This window comes from Littorina saxatilis, linkage group LG16, assembly GCF_037325665.1.
Source record: "Littorina saxatilis isolate snail1 linkage group LG16, US_GU_Lsax_2.0, whole genome shotgun sequence".
Taxonomy (NCBI): Eukaryota; Metazoa; Mollusca; class Gastropoda; order Littorinimorpha; family Littorinidae; genus Littorina; species Littorina saxatilis.
Genome location: NC_090260.1, coordinates 38849089 through 38865089, shown reverse-complemented (window position 1 = coordinate 38865089; position 16001 = coordinate 38849089). Strand labels below are relative to the sequence as shown.

General features: G+C 39.5%; 1 long non-coding RNA gene across 2 annotated transcripts in view; it reads left to right on the top strand.

Annotated features, from left to right (window-relative positions):
* Positions 1 to 16001, top strand: part of LOC138951031 (uncharacterized) — a 79676-nt gene that overhangs the window by 13444 nt on the left and 50231 nt on the right. For both annotated transcript variants that reach the window (XR_011450946.1, XR_011450945.1), the window contains exon 3: positions 5383 to 5496. This is a non-coding gene — a long non-coding RNA (uncharacterized lncRNA). The remainder of the gene's footprint in view (positions 1 to 5382; positions 5497 to 16001) is intronic.

The window sequence follows — 16001 nt, the reverse complement described above, 5'->3', positions numbered from 1 at the left end:
CTGATGTTAAGCTTTGGAGTTGAGGTGGGTTTTGGCTTGTGCACATTTTCATTGGTCTGTTTCTGTTTTGGGGGTGGTTTTGATTTTTCCCGATCATACATACATGGAGTTTGTTGATCAACCGACAAACCTTCATCAAGAATAGAGAATCGATTTGAGGTTGAAATGTTCACATTGCAAGAGAGTGAGCATAAATCCCTTTCTGGCAAGCTGGCATCACTCAAAGATGGGGAAGTATCACTGATCGATGTGAAGGATGATTCCATCTTAGGCATCTTGACATCCTGTTTTGACAATTTTGACTTTGTACGAGATATTTCCAAAACGGAAAGATCTGGTTCAGCGTTGGAAGCTGGCTTGTCAGAGGCGCTAGGTTTCACTGTAGTAGTGCTCACAGCTGAATCTAATTCATGATGAGCATCAGAGTTAGTTTTCAGTTGCTTTTTCAGATCACCAATGTGTGATTTTAAGTCACTATTCTGCTTTTGAAGTTCAGTAACTTTTGTGTCCAACAAGGAGATTTTTTCATTTAAGTCATCCATTTTGCTTTTCATGTGCTGTTTTAGTTCATGCTTGATTTGTGTTTTCATATTTTCACAAAATGACAACATACATTTGGGAGCATCCTCACACATCTCATTTAACCTGTTGACATTTTTGTTGAGCATACCCATTTTCTTGTCATTGCGTTTCAGTTTGGTATGACATTTTTTAACAGACAGGCATGTTATTTTTCTTTTTCTCAATATTTCCCGTCGTTTCATTGAAACGGTCAATAGGGCAATCTTTTCTTTGTTCGTGTTTGGTGTTTCATCTCCAGCTATTGGCATAGGCGCAAGTCTAATGGCATTTTCAATGGCAGTTTCTTCTTCTGCTTCTTGGTCTATTTCATGAGCCTCAGGGATATCATGAACAACAACCCTACCTGTTTTCGACAAAGATGTCACAGGTACTGCCATTTCAGATAAATGCTTTATACATGTTTTCAAGACATCATTGTTTGTTTGTTTTTTGACACACGAATATATTGTTTTTATGCACTCAACAAGATCAGCAAATTCCTCGTCTCTCCAACTTGGACACTTGTTGAGAGAGAGAGAGAGAGAGAGAGAGAGAGAGAGAGAGAGCGAGAGAGAGATAGAGAGAGAGAGAGATAGAGAGAGAGAGAGTCTGAGTCTGAATCTGAGTCTGAATGTATTAATGAGTAGGCCTTAGGCCCTTTTCATGGAGATGAGCACATCTCAAGCACCAGCATACAAATGCACATAGTAAACAAAAACAAGAACATCCTACTCATTATATATATAATCCTATTCCAATAATTCCGGTGTGCTTTTCACACACTTGCGCGTACATGTGTGTTTGTGTTTGCGTGTGGTCATATGAATGGTGTGTGTCTGTGAGTGTATGTTTACGAGCGCGTGTATGCTTTGTAAGGCCTGTCTTACACTGTGCCGAATATCCTTGCGAATATGAACATGTTGTATTCGGCAAAAAAAGAGAGGAATGGACAGGAAAAAATATTGAATATTCGAAGCCTTACCGATCATTGCGAATGCATACAAATCCATATACGAATGTCTTGCGGATGTATTACGAACGTTGCGAGTGGCCCTGCGAGTGTTGCGAGTGCTTGCAAACATTTTACGAATAAAGCGATTATGCAATTCGCATTGTTCGTAATACTGCTCTTACACTGTGCCGAATTTCCCTTGCGAATAGAATTCACCAATAATTCGTAATGATCGGGACATGGTCGCAAGACATTCGTAAATGTTCTTAACCATTCGCCACCATTCGTCTCTTGTTGCGAATATTAGCAACATGCTCCTAATATTCGCAAGGAATGCATATTCTTCAGTATTCGCAAGCCATTCGTAATCATCGTAAAGGTATTCGTAGCGCTCGCAAGGCGTTCGCAATGATCGGTACACATTCGCAAGCACTCGCAACTATTCGTAAGACATTCGCAAGAAATGTGTATATATGAACATGTTGTATTTGGCCAAAAAAAGAGACTAATGGACAGGAAACATATTGACCATTCCAAGCCTTACGAATCCTTGCGAATGTCTTACGAATGGTTGCGAGTGCTTGCGAATGTCTACTGATCATTGCGAATGCATACGAATCAATATTCGCAAGGATATTCGGCACAGTGTAAGACAGGCATAACGAATGTTTGCGAATGCCTTGCGAGCCTGACGAATACATTGCGATGATTACGAATGTTCGCAAGGATATTCGGCACAGTGTGAGACAGGCATAACGAGTGGTTGCGAATGCCTTGCGAGCGTTACGAATACGTTGTGATGATTACGAATGTCTTGCGAAATCTTACAAGTACGTTGCAAAAATGTTAAGAATATGACTTATTTGCGAATATTAGAAACATGTTGCTATATTCAAAACAAGAGACGAATGGTGGCGAATGGTTAAGAACATATACGAATGTCTTGCGACCATGTCCCGATCATTGTGAATTATTGGAACATTCTATTCGCAATGGCAATTCGGCACAGTGTAAGAGTAGCTTAAGGGAGTATCGCCCTGTTTCGTTTACGGATTACGGATTACGAATGGAAAGCGCCTTCATGACAAATGTAAAAATATGGTAAGTTTTGATTCTTTTGACCACGCACTAGATGCAAATATGATACTGGACAGGGGTCAAGGAAGGCCTGTGTGAGAGAGAGAGAGAGAGAGAGAGAGAGAGAGAGAGAGAGAGAGAGAGAGAGAGAGAGAGAGAGAGAGAGAGAGAGACACAAAGAGAAAGAAAGAGAGAGAGAGAACTGAACTGAACTGAACTGAACTTTCTTTCTTTCTTTCTTTATTTGGTGTTTAACGTCGTTTTTAACCGTTCAAGGTTATATCGCGACGGGGAAAGGGGGGAGATAGGATAGAGCCACTTGTTAATTGTTTCTTGTTCACAAAAGCACTAATAAAAAAATTGCTCCAGGGGCTTGCAACGTAGTACAATATATGACCTTACTGGGAGAATGCAGGGCCGGACTAGGCGAAGAGGAGGGGGGGGGGGTTGCGAGTGGTGGCCCAGGGGGACATCCCCCCTGGCGGCAGGGGCGGATCAGTTCATTTTATGACTGTTTTTTTCAAAAGTATATTGTGAAGATATGGGTGTGAAGGCGCGAAGCGCCGAGCCGACGGCGCGAAGCGCCTAGCTTGCTAGGGGGGGTCCGGGGGCATGCCCCCCCGGAAAATTTTGAAAAAAGGATGCAAAATGGTGCAATCTGGTGCATTCTGAGGATGATCATTACCAGTTTCAGGCAGCAGATTTTGTCACTGATTAATACCCCAAAAATTGAAACTCAATGTAAAATAAAGAAATGCATACCTCATTCAATATTTTTATTTTTTGGCTGGGGGGGGGGTCCGGAAACCCTAGAACCCCCCCCCCCCTCGTTGTGGGGGTCAGGGGGCGAAGCCCCCTGAAGCTGACGGGTAGGTCATATTCTGAGATAGGAAAATGGTCGCTCCTTGCATGAAACGGCATAAAATAAGCAATAATAAAAAAAAATTAAATAAGTAAGGTACATGTTTAGGCTAGGGGGGGGGGGGTTGCGCAACCCCCATAACCCCCCTGGTAGTCCGGCCCTGGAATGCAAGTTTCCAGTACAAAGGACTTAACATTTCTTACATACTGCTTGACTAAAATCTGTACAAACATTGACTATATTCTATACAAGAAACATTTAACAAGGGTAAAAGGAGAAACAGAATCCGTTAGTCGCCTCTTACGACATGCTGGGGAGCATCGGTAAATTCTTCCCCTAACCCGCGGGGGGCAACTGAACTTTATATAACAAGGATTAAGTCTGGGCTTTTTCTTACAATCTGTCACTGAGACGCACAAATACACAATACAAAACAGAAAAAGAAAAAGATGATAATAATACACGTTAATGTACTCAGTAATCAAGTATTTTTTAACACATTTTTTTAAAAACATTTGATTAACTTCAAGTTCTTAAAAGATGACGGCAGTGAGTTCCAAACTGATGTACCCAAAAATGCAAGACTGGTCTTTAAAGGTCTATACGTGGAATTGATGGGACTAAGTTGATAGATCCATATCAGTTCAGAGAGAGAGAGAAAGAAAGAGAGAGAGAGAGAGAGAGAGAGAGAGTGAGAGAGAGTGAGAGAGAGAGTGAGAGAGAGTGAGAGAGAAAGAGAGATAGAGAGAGTGAGAGAGAGAGAGAGAGTGAGAGAGAAAGAGAGTTGGGTTGAGAGAGAGTGAGAGAGAAAGAGAGAGACAAAGAGAGTGACAGAGACAGAAACAGAGACAGAAACGGAGACAGAGGAGGAGGGGGGGGGGGAGAGAGAGAGATGATGATGGAACTTTATTTTATAAGGATAGAGGTTTAAGGCTACCTCTTTTCTTACAATCACTCCTTTCATTCAAAAGTAAATTCTAATGAAGGGGATAAAGCTTATACCTACCTATATAAACGTCATATACAGGTAGGTATAAACATCATCACCCCCTCCTCTTAGAATTTAGTCTTGGATGAAAGGAGAGATTGTAAGATGTGAACCTGAAAGCATGTTTATATGCATCATTGTATTTTAGTAATTTCTAGACACAGCAAAAAATGGAGTGTGTAGACGAAAACCAAAAACACTACGAACATTCATATACAGTGGAGCTTTGAAAAACCTCAAAAATGTCAGAAAATCACATCTAAACAAAAGAAGGAGTTTAAACTGTGGACTGGGTGGCCGAGTGGTAACGCACTTGCGCTCGGAAGCGAGAGGTTGCGAGTTCGACCCTGGGTCAGGGCGTTAGCAATTTTCTGTGAAAAGTAGGATATGCGCCAAAATGATTGCGATCTGCTGGCCGATGTGAATGCGTGATGTATTGTGAAAAAAAATTCCATCTCACACGGCATAAATAAATCCCTGCGCCTTGAATATGTGCGCGATATAAATTGCATAAAAAAAATCAAAAAAAATCCCTGCGCTTAGAACTGTACCCACGGAATACGCGCGATATAAGCCTCATATTGATTGATTGATTGATTGTAACATTACAGTAGTTACAAAACAGAAACTCGGGGGTCTTAACACGGGAGTCCCACTGTAATGAGACAGGACAAAGGGAAGTCGTACAGCTTTTGCTTTCCTTGTTAACTACTCTTGTCGTCGTCTGTGTTTTGAGCGCGTACGTCCCTTTCTGTCTGAGATATGTTCATTAGCGCTCTGCCCCGTTTGGTAATGGTGTTGATAATCATATTAGTCAAACTGACTGCTTGATGTTTGCATTGCACTTTTTGTTCCGTCTATAACTGTGTCAAGTGAAGAATCCCTGTTGCCATCCTCCTCACCAAAGCATGTCACGTGATCCCAGCATTTGTCTTCTTACAGTGCTGTAAGTGCAACACGGAGTCAGAGTGCAACACCAACGACTGTGACTGCCGATCCACGCTGACGAGGTGCGATGCTGGCTGCCGTGCAGAGAGATGTTCAAACAGCAAAGTAGTAAGTGTTTGGGAAACTGACAACCATTCTATTTTTCGCCATTATGAGAAGACTGATGTAATACGTCTGAAAATAAAAGAGTGCAGAGATTCGGTTCTGCATTGTAGTACATGCCGAAATTGTGGTTTATTTGTGTTGATGAATTAGGTTATGGACACGTTCCTTCCTCCCCTACAGCTTGAACATGAGCGACCTTTGTGTGGTAGCTCCTATCATCGACACAGAGACTGAAACAGGGACCAGGCGAAATAAGGCTCGTGCTTTGACAATGCTGGAATCATACTAGGAACGTGTTTCTCATGCCATGCTTGAATGCACGTTTTGAACATATTCTTTGTTGTGGGATACTGATGACAAACTTTCCAATGGGGATGGAGATGCACTTAACGTTCAGTCAATGCAACAAGTTGACTAAATAAATATCTTGCTAGAGCGCTCAAAACAAATTCATTCGCTGTATTCACCCACTCTGGATAACTTGAACATGTCAAAACAGTTGCAGAAACACAAACGTCAAAACCGTTAGGCTTTTTCTCTTTTTTTCACTTTTGGCAGCGTTCCCTCTAAATTTACCGCCTAAAACGGACTCATTTCTGTCCACAGCCAAAGCTGTTATCACCCAAACACTGCTCTATATGACAGCTAAGACCGTATTTGTTACATTTTAGCTGTGTTAACTTCGCGTTTCTACAGCAAACAAAAATAAAACAAAATCTCAAAGTACGCGTGTGCTGCCTAATATGGACCACCTTGAACAAGTCAAAGAAATAAAAGCTAAAGGCTATTTTCATTGATTCATTAAGAGGCTTGCTAATCATAACCCATAACTAGCCCTCGACATTTCCCCCCAAAAATGACATAGTCTTCTTTTCTTAGTAGTTGATAATTTCACTTATTTTTACTCTGTTTTTGATAAACTTCTTTAGTGTCCTGGAGTGCTTCAACCAATGTTCTCATCAACCCGAAACAGATAAATCTAAAGCATATTTTGACTTACACACTAAGTTGTATCATGTTATGTTGAAGTATAGGGGGCTTTTTACAGTGAATCGTGAAGGCCTCCTTACTGGTCCATATTGGACGCCCAAGCTCCTAATTTGGACCATTTGTGATTTTTTTTCTGTATTCAATTTTTAATGAATGTCTATCAATGATTATTCAATCTAATTAGGCCTAACATTTAAGGAATACTAAACACAAAATGAAACTTTTTTCGCAAGAAAACAAGCTAGTTATCAGCGTGAAACAAACACTAGTCCATATGAGGAGCCCTTCCCCTATGCTTCGAAATATTCAAAGGACACTAGAAGCGGACAGCTTCGTCATGTTTAATCGAGGAATCGGGAGATATGGCAGACACAGACCGAAAAACAGAGACTCGTTATATTGTCGTTAAGACTGAGACACAAGGCCGATACTACACTTTTGATTGAAATAATGCATGGTGCTTTCCAATTTGTGCAGACACTTGGTGTCCTTATTAACGATAGAAATACAAAATAGGTGACCTGTGACAGCCATATTTGGAGATAAGACAAGGTGGTGACCTATTTTGCTGGAGTGTACGACAGTTAAAAAGACAGTAATTTGTTATCATAAATTATGAACGTGAGAATGTGTAAATCACCATCGATCAGTGCGCGCTTTTTTCACACGTTGACATTGTCTGTGATGCGGACACACACCAACATGGTTGCGTTCTGTGCAAAGTGCAAATATTTTTAAGAATTAATTTCGTAAAAGACAGTTGTGACTAAGTAAACAAAAACACCCCACTACAAACAGATAGTCTGTCGGCCAGAGACCACTTGGGTCAACCCGACGGGGTTGGGGTTGCAACCCCACTTTTTGGACAGATTTTAACAATATAATTCTAAATCTAGAGTCCTGGGGCTATTCGTTATACCGCTTTTGAGAAAAACGTGGTTTTGTGTGCGTATTTTCCTTCTTTGTGCTTACTATTCCTGTTTAGAGGGTTGGGTTCATTAAACGGACATAGAAGTTGAACCGCTTGTCTAACATTCTTCAACGGCATATCATTGGAAAGGTAAGGTAATCATACATATTTTGACGTCAATTAAAATGACGTCACGTTGTTCGTGTTTATGTAGTGATGACGTACTTTTGTTTCTTCAAAATATCGTTATCTGCAAAGTCGCCGCTTTGGGTGTTTCATTCAAATCATTTGAAAATATGCAAGGCATAAAATACAACTATACAGTTTTAATTGGAAGTAAGTAAAACATGTTATAGTGCATCCTAATAGGGGAAGGTACCCTAATATGGACCACTTTTTGTTTCACGCTGCTAACTAGATTTTTCTCTTGCAAAGCAGTTTCATTTTGTGTTTGGTAGTTGTCTCTCTTTCGTAAATCTTGACGACTAATTAGAGAGAATTAGCTTTTTCAGTCATTCACTAAAAATCAAATACAGAAAAAATTCACAACTGGTCCATATTAGGGGCCTGGTCGCGTAATATGGACCAGTGATGAGACCTTTGAGAATCACTGTAAAAAGCCCCGTTTACTTCAAAATAACATGATACAACTTGCAACTTAGTATGCAAGTCAGACTAATTGAAATATGCTTCAGATTTACAGGTTTGGGTTTGAGAAGAACTTTATTTAAAACACAAGAGGAAACTTTAAAAAAAAAAATCAAAAACAGAGAGAAAATAATCGAAATTATCAACTTTCACGTAAATAAGACTGTATCATTTTTTTTATAAATCTCGAGGGCTAGTTATAGGTCATTTTTAGTAAGATTCTTAATGAATAACTGAAACCGTCTTTTACCTTTTCTTTTATTTGTTGAAGGTGGTTCATATTAGGGGACACAGAAATACTTCGAGGTTTTACTATAATTTTTTGTTTGTGACAGAAACTTGGGGCCAACACTGCTACAGTGTAGCGAATACAGCCTTAGCTGTCCTATAATGCAATTTTTGTGTGTTTCTAGCTTTGTCTTTGGAGAAAAATTAGTACATTTTAAGCGTCAAATTTAGAGTGCACGAAGAACAAAAGCAAAAAAAGAGAACAAAACCTAACGGTTTTGTGCGTTGTGCGTCCGCAAATTGTTCTACATATTAAGAGAGGATACACGCAGCGAATGAAACTGAGCAAAATGTTCTGAGCGCTCTAGCACCGTCAGTTTGTCAGAACGAAAGGTGGTCCATATTAGGAGCCCTTCCCCTATAATTTGCACGTTTACGTGTGACGTCACAAACATACACACCTTCTTAATCTTGACTGCACTGGTGCTTTGGAAGGTGTGCTAAAAGCTGATCTCGGGAAATCAGTATTTCACTAATGGTTGTCGACATTTTATCCCAAAAAAACTCATGTTTGGATTGTGAGTTATTAGGGGAAACTTCTTTGGGACGAATACAAATTTTCCCTCATTCTTTTACTCCTTTTTCCCGTTTAGCAATGTGCTTATTGGAAGCACACCTGCCGAATGCAAATGATCAGAGGTACCATAATTGTTAATTAAATGAGATAAAATGACAACAACTTTGCTGCAAATGATTCAAGTGATGTCGTGTTTCAGCGCTACTATCACACCACAGCCAGTTTATTTTGATTTTTTTCCAGTTTTGTTTCTTTGTAAGTAAGTTGACGTGAAGGTTTACAATATATAATATACACACAAAGGTGTGAATCAAGTTATTTAATAATCGTCATGCAGTCAGTGTGTGCAGAAGCAGTTCTTTGAAAATCAGTGGATAGCAAATAATACTGTGAGTGATGACAGTTTTCATGTTTTTTTTCTGTGGCACATTTACACGAGTGTACATAATTAGAAAGGGTCGAAGCTAAAGGGGCGTGTCATCAGACACACGTTCTTAGAACAACAGAGAAGAAACCAACACCAAAGACGCCAAAAGTCTACTCAAGTTGTTTTAGCTATATATCACTCCTCTCCGAAAACAAAACCAGCCCTGAAATAGTGTTTTCAGTACAATTTACCGTCTTACAGGCACACTAATGATCTCATCAAAACAGTTTGGCTTATCATTTTAGATCTGACCAGGCTTTTACTCGGGGTAAGACCATTCCTTCAATTTGTCTCATGCCAAAACACAGCACCCTGGCTGCTTTTCGCGGTGAGTTTAATTGTTTTTGTGACTACATTTCAAATGTTACTTGTTGCATTTAAACACTTCATTCATCAAAACAATTACTCCTGTGCACAGGTAGCATTTAGACTGTTTGTTTCTTTGGTATGTGACAGAGTGGAGGGATGTTCTTATTTTATGTAAAAGCCTGCCCCGATCTTATAAGGTGCGCCTGACAGTTTTCAAGCCTTCAAGCTGAATCCAAACTGTGTTAGATCTGAAACATTCAAAAGTAAGTCTGGTTTGTCTCCAACAACAATAAGAAAGAGAAATAGAGAGAGAGAGGAACCCTCACACACACACACATACACATACACACACACACACACACACACACATACACACACACACACACACACACATACACACACACACACACACACACATACACATACACACACACACACACACACACACACACACACACACACACACACACACACACACACACACACACACACACACACGCTCACACACACACACACACACACACACACACACACACGCACACGCTCACACTCACACTCACACAACCACCTCTTACGCATGTACATATATCGTTTCAGATATCCGTCTCCGTTTCTTCATGTAAAAAGTGTGTTTAACCTGTTGGTTTAAACAGTTTTATTCAGTTGCATAAATACAAAGCCGTAATTGAAAATTGTAATTAAGGGAGCACAACAAGATAAACTTATAAATGTGCTCTTAGAAACAAACGAGTAATGTGGCGGACAATATTGTAAATGCATGATATTTAAACAAATGAAAACAAAAACAACAACAACGATAACTATAGCAACAGTGGTACGGAAATCTCACACACACACAACGCACACTCACACACACACACGTGCACACACACACGTGCACACACACACAAAAACACACACACACACACACACACACACACACACATACACACACACATAGAGACACAGAGGACAATCAGATACAGGGAGAGAGAGAGAGAGAGAGAGAGAGAGAGAGAGAGAGAGAGAGAGAGAGAGAGAGAGAGAGAGAGAGAGAGAGAGAGAGAGAGAGAGATTGCATCCACTATAGATCAATTCAATGCTCTAGTAACAAAATGACTAAACATATGGTGTTAACAAAAACGTTTGCTGTCTAATATAAATTTCTGAATCTGATAAAACAGCGCTGTGTTTTCAGCCAAGGACTTGTCACTATTACCGTACATAGCACACAAAACAGTAATATTATTATTATCTGGTAGAGTATCAATAGTGGTTGCTCTAACATTCGTGTACAATGGACAGTCAAATAAAAAGTGTTCACAATTTTCAACATGAAAACCACACCTGCAGAAAACATCATTTGTCAAATGTATTTTAAACATATCTGCATTTAAATCGCTTATCTCTAATCTTAATTTACAATGAATGATTTCTGCTTTTCGAACTTTAGAGTAGACATACGGGGGAATTAGAGGGTCATCTCTGGACAAAAATCTTTTAAAACAACCAATTGAATTCGTTTGTTTTATATGATCAGGTAATTCATTCCATAAAGATGTTGCAGAAGGAAAAAAGGAATGCTTATATAATTCAGTTCTACATCGAAACATTTGCCTATCATATGGTTTGCGTCGGTGGTACGGATTTACTGCTGAAATGAGAGATGGTAAGTAATCAAGTAAGTACACTGGCGCTAGACCATTAACTAATTTAAAATAAACGATCAATTTATGTTTTCTGCGCCGTTCTTGCAGTGTTGTAAAACCTGACTCATTGTAAAGTTTTTGATGGCTTGTTCCACGAACAGCTCCGATAATAGTTCTAATAGCATCTAGGTGCATTTTTTCAAGTTCAACTGCCAACATTGCATTGCAATTATCCCATATTACATCTGCATAGTCAAAATGAGGAAGAATAAAAGCCTTATACATCATTTCTAGTGCCTTGCGACTGAGCCGATATTTATAGGAACGCAAACATGCAACTAAAATACGAGCTTTAACAACTATAGAGTGTACATGATGATTCCATTTACAGTCATTTTGCAGATACACGCCCAAATGTTTATGAACAGTGGTTTCAATTAATATCTCTTCGCCAAATTTTAGCGGCAATGTTTCCGGTTGTCTTCTAGTAGAGACAGTCAATAATTCAGTTTTGGACTGATTAAAATTAACTTTCCAATTTTTTGCCCATTGCATTATCTGTTGTGCATCAGAAATCAAAATTTCAGTGCGTTCAAGTGTATTATCGAGGGACACGTACATACTCGTGTCGTCGGCAAATACCGTAAAATCCCTAGCATAAGCCCACCCCCCCTGTGCACAGATTTAGGGCAAAATTGGGGGGTGGGCGTTTGTTAGGGATAGACCCCTTTGCACAAAGTAAGTTTTGTGCTCAACCGTGTAATTGAGTGAATACAAACCTCGAAAGCATGTAAGTTAGGTCGTGTGAGTAGAAGTGAAGGAAAAAAGAAAGAAAAAGGACTTTGAGGCAAAGAAGGTCAACCATGAGAGAGAGAGAGAGAGAGAGAGAAAGAGAGAGAGAGAGAGAGACTTAGACTTAGAACATTTTATTGACATAAAGGGTAAACATTTTAAGCCAAGGGCCTAATCTTACAACGTGCCATGAGAGAGAGAGAGAGAGAGAGAGAGAGAGAGAGAGAGAGAGAGAGAGAGAGAGAGAGACTTAGAACATTTTATTGACATAAAGGGTAAACATTTTAAGCCAAAGGCCTAATCTTACAACGTGCCATGTGAGAGAGAGAGAGAGAGAGAGAGAGAGAGAGAGAGAGAGAGAGAGAGAGAGAGAGAGAGAGAGAGAGAGAGAGACAGAGACAGAGAGACAGAGAGACAGAGAGAGAGAAAAGGACTGGCTCTTCTGAAAACAACCCGAGCATAGTCATTCATATAAATTTATAAAGTAAAAAAAAAATCGCCAGACCTTTGCAAGGACAAACAATAACAACACAATTCCGGGAAAAAGAAACTTGATGAAATGTCGAAATGTCAACACCAATGAAGCCCTTTCTTTCTGTACAGGGAAGAAATTACACGATCGTCTTTGGAAATGAAACGTTAACTGAACTTGGATTTTGTCTTCAAAAGGCCCAATCTTTCTGAGAAAGAAAAACCCACAAACTTAAGAAAAAAAAGAGAAGAGAAACTCGAAAAAACATGAACGATGGGTGGGAGTGAGGAGAGGGGACAAAGAATAAGAAAAAAGGAAAGAAACACGAAAAGGTAAAGAAGGGGAAAAAAGATGACTTTTAGAACAGTCTGCACAAATCCTAGTGAAAGTGAGCCTATAGTCTCTTTGAAAAAAGCAGGGTGGGCGTTTGCTAGGTAGTTACCCCTGTGCACAACTTTTGGCCCAAAGTGGGGGGTGGGCGTTTGCTAGATGGTGGGCTTATGCTAGGGATTTTACGGTAATTTAATTATTGATATAATATCAACAACAATGTCATTAATATAAACAAGAAACAGAAGTGGCCCCAAGACTGACCCTTGAGGGACACCAGAATGAACACAGCGGTAATTTGACATGCAACCTTTTATAACTACAGCTTGAGTTCTATCAGACAAATAATCTTTAATCCATTCTAATAACATATCTCTTATACCTATTGCGTATAATTTATAAATCAGACCACGATGCCATACTCTATCGAACGCTTTGGAAATATCAAAAAATATTGCTTGTGATGTACATTGCTTGTCCAAAGATTGACACAAATCGTCATATATACCAAGAAGTTGAAAGACAGTTGAGTCACCTGGAATAAAGCCTGACTGAGATACTGTCAATAAATTATGATCTGTCAAATACGTAAACATATGAGTTTGAATACATTTTTCCATTACTTTACCGATACAGCTTAATAAGGATATTGGGCGATAATTTGTGCATAGTGACGTCTCGCCCTTCTTGTAAACTGGGGTAACATGTGCCACTTTCCAAGCCTTTGGAAATTTACCTTCGGCTAATGATCTACTAAACAGTTTTGAAAGTGGATCAGAGACAACGTCTACGGCTGCTTTAAGAATCTTGTTATGAACAAGATCGGGACCAACTGCCTTGTTTTGGTCAAGGGATTTAATAATTCCAGAAACCATGTCAGTAGTAATAATAAGTGGAGGAGCGGATCCTGGGTGCTCTGACAGGGTTGGAAAAGGATCATCTTCATCATCAACACAAGATTGGTTAACAAAAAATGTATTAAATACTTCTGCTTTCTCCTCATCAGAATAACAAATAATTCCGTTATTGTCAATTGGTGGAATTTCTGACTGTGATAGGCCTTTCTTGGTCATGAATTTATTTACTAACTTCCACAAATCTTTGTTACCAAAATGTATTTGCGAATTTATTCTATCATCCAATTCAATATCATATTCTTCTTTTCTTTTACGAATTTTGTCTACTAAAATGTTTCGAATGCGTCTGAATAACGCCCAACACCACATAGAATCTAAACGTTTAGCTAAACTGTGTATTATTTGTTTTTTCCTTATCAACTTTTTAATTCCCTCGGTTATCCATGGGGCATCTCGTTAACCTGTTGCATGTGATGTCCGCTCTTGTTACAAAATGTTCAACAAAACATCATTGTAAAATTACTAAGTCTACAGACATCCATTGGCACGACCTAATTCTGCTGAATCGTATATCTTTTTTGACTGCTTAGAAAGCGAAGGACGGAAATAGCATTTCCTCAAAGCCAAATTGGATGTTGCAATGATGTAAAAGTATGTTTATTTCTTTATTAATAATAAAAATCGCACTTTGTGAAAACCATTGGTGTACATGTCGTGCCGAATTCACGTAATTGCCGATTCCGCGTAATGGGCAACATTTTTGCCCATTTCGCGTAATCGGCAAAACGCTGCCCAATACGTGAAATCGGCAGCGTTTTGCCGAAATCGCGTAAACGCCTCTAAAATCTGCCTATTTCGCGAATTCGGCAGCCGATTACGCGGAATGAGCAGCCGATTACGCGTAGTGGGCAAGTTGCTCATTACGCGAAATCGGCAATAGCAAGTTAAGTGTGTGTGTGTGCGTACGTACGTGTGTGTGTGTGTGTGTGTGTGTGTGTGTGTGTGTGTGTGTGGTCGATCTCTCTCTCTCGCTCTCGCTCTCTCTCTCTCTCTCTCTCTCTCTCTCTCTCTCTCTCTCTCTCTCTTTTTCTCCCATTGTGCGGCTGCGTGTATGTTTGACAAAGATTGTCTGCGCAAGAAAGCCGTCGTAAAACGGTTCCTGAAACGGGCTCAGAGAGCTAACAAGCAAAATTATGAGGTATGCAGGGAAGAATATGTACAGGAATGCAAAGAGTACAAGGAATTGTTGTATAGAAAGAAACTTGATTTTGATTTAGAAAGACTTGCCAAGTTGAAAAATTCCATAAAAGACCCAAAAGTGTTTTGGCAAACTATTCGGTCATTGAACGCAAAGAAAGCAATCTTCCATGGCATCTCAAGTGAACAGTGGTACGAACATTTTTATGAGGTTTTTAACACCGTTGATTTTGTGTCTGGAGTTGAAAAGGATACCGATGAAGTTGAGGAGGAAGTAGTTGATGAATTATTTAGCGAAAACATTTCAAAGCAAGAAGTGATTGACAGTATCCGTAATTTAAAAGTAGGAAAGAGTGCTGGGCCAGATATGATTGTGAGCCAAATGTTGAAGCATGCCAATGACACAGTATTGGACTTTCTTGTTGATCTGTTCAACATGTTGTTTGACACGGGAACATTTCCTGAAGAGTGGTCAAGATCAATTATCATACCAATTCATAAGAAAGGAGACGTGAATGTACCGGATAATTACCGTGGCATAGCCTTTGTAAGCAAGGTTTATACACACATTCTCAACAAGAGATTGACGAAGTGGGCTGAGAAAGAGGAAACAATAATTAAAGAACAAGCCGGCTTCAGGTCAAGTTACAGTACTGTTGATCATATTTTTTCGTTATATGGCATTGTTCAGAAGCATTTATTAAATAATAGTAAACTGATTATAGCTTTGTAGATTTTAAGAAGGCATTTGACTCTGTGAACAGGAATGCATTATGGGAGGTTTTGAGGAAAAGTGGTGTAAACGGGAAAATGTATAAGGCCCTAACAGCCGTTTACACATCAGTGAAAGCATGTGTGCGTGACCGATGTAATTATTCTGATTATTTTGAATGCCCAAGAGGGGTGAAACAAGGATGTTTATTGAGCCCTTTGATGTTCTCCTTCTTTATTAATGAACTGGCAACAGAAGTGTCCTGTAAGGGAAGACATGGTATACAGTTGATACCTGGTGCGACGGAGATATTCTTGCTACTTTTCGCTGACGATGTTGTTTTGATGTCTAATTCTGTCATAGGTTTACAAAACCAACAGAACAATTTAAAAAGAGAAGCAGATCGCCTG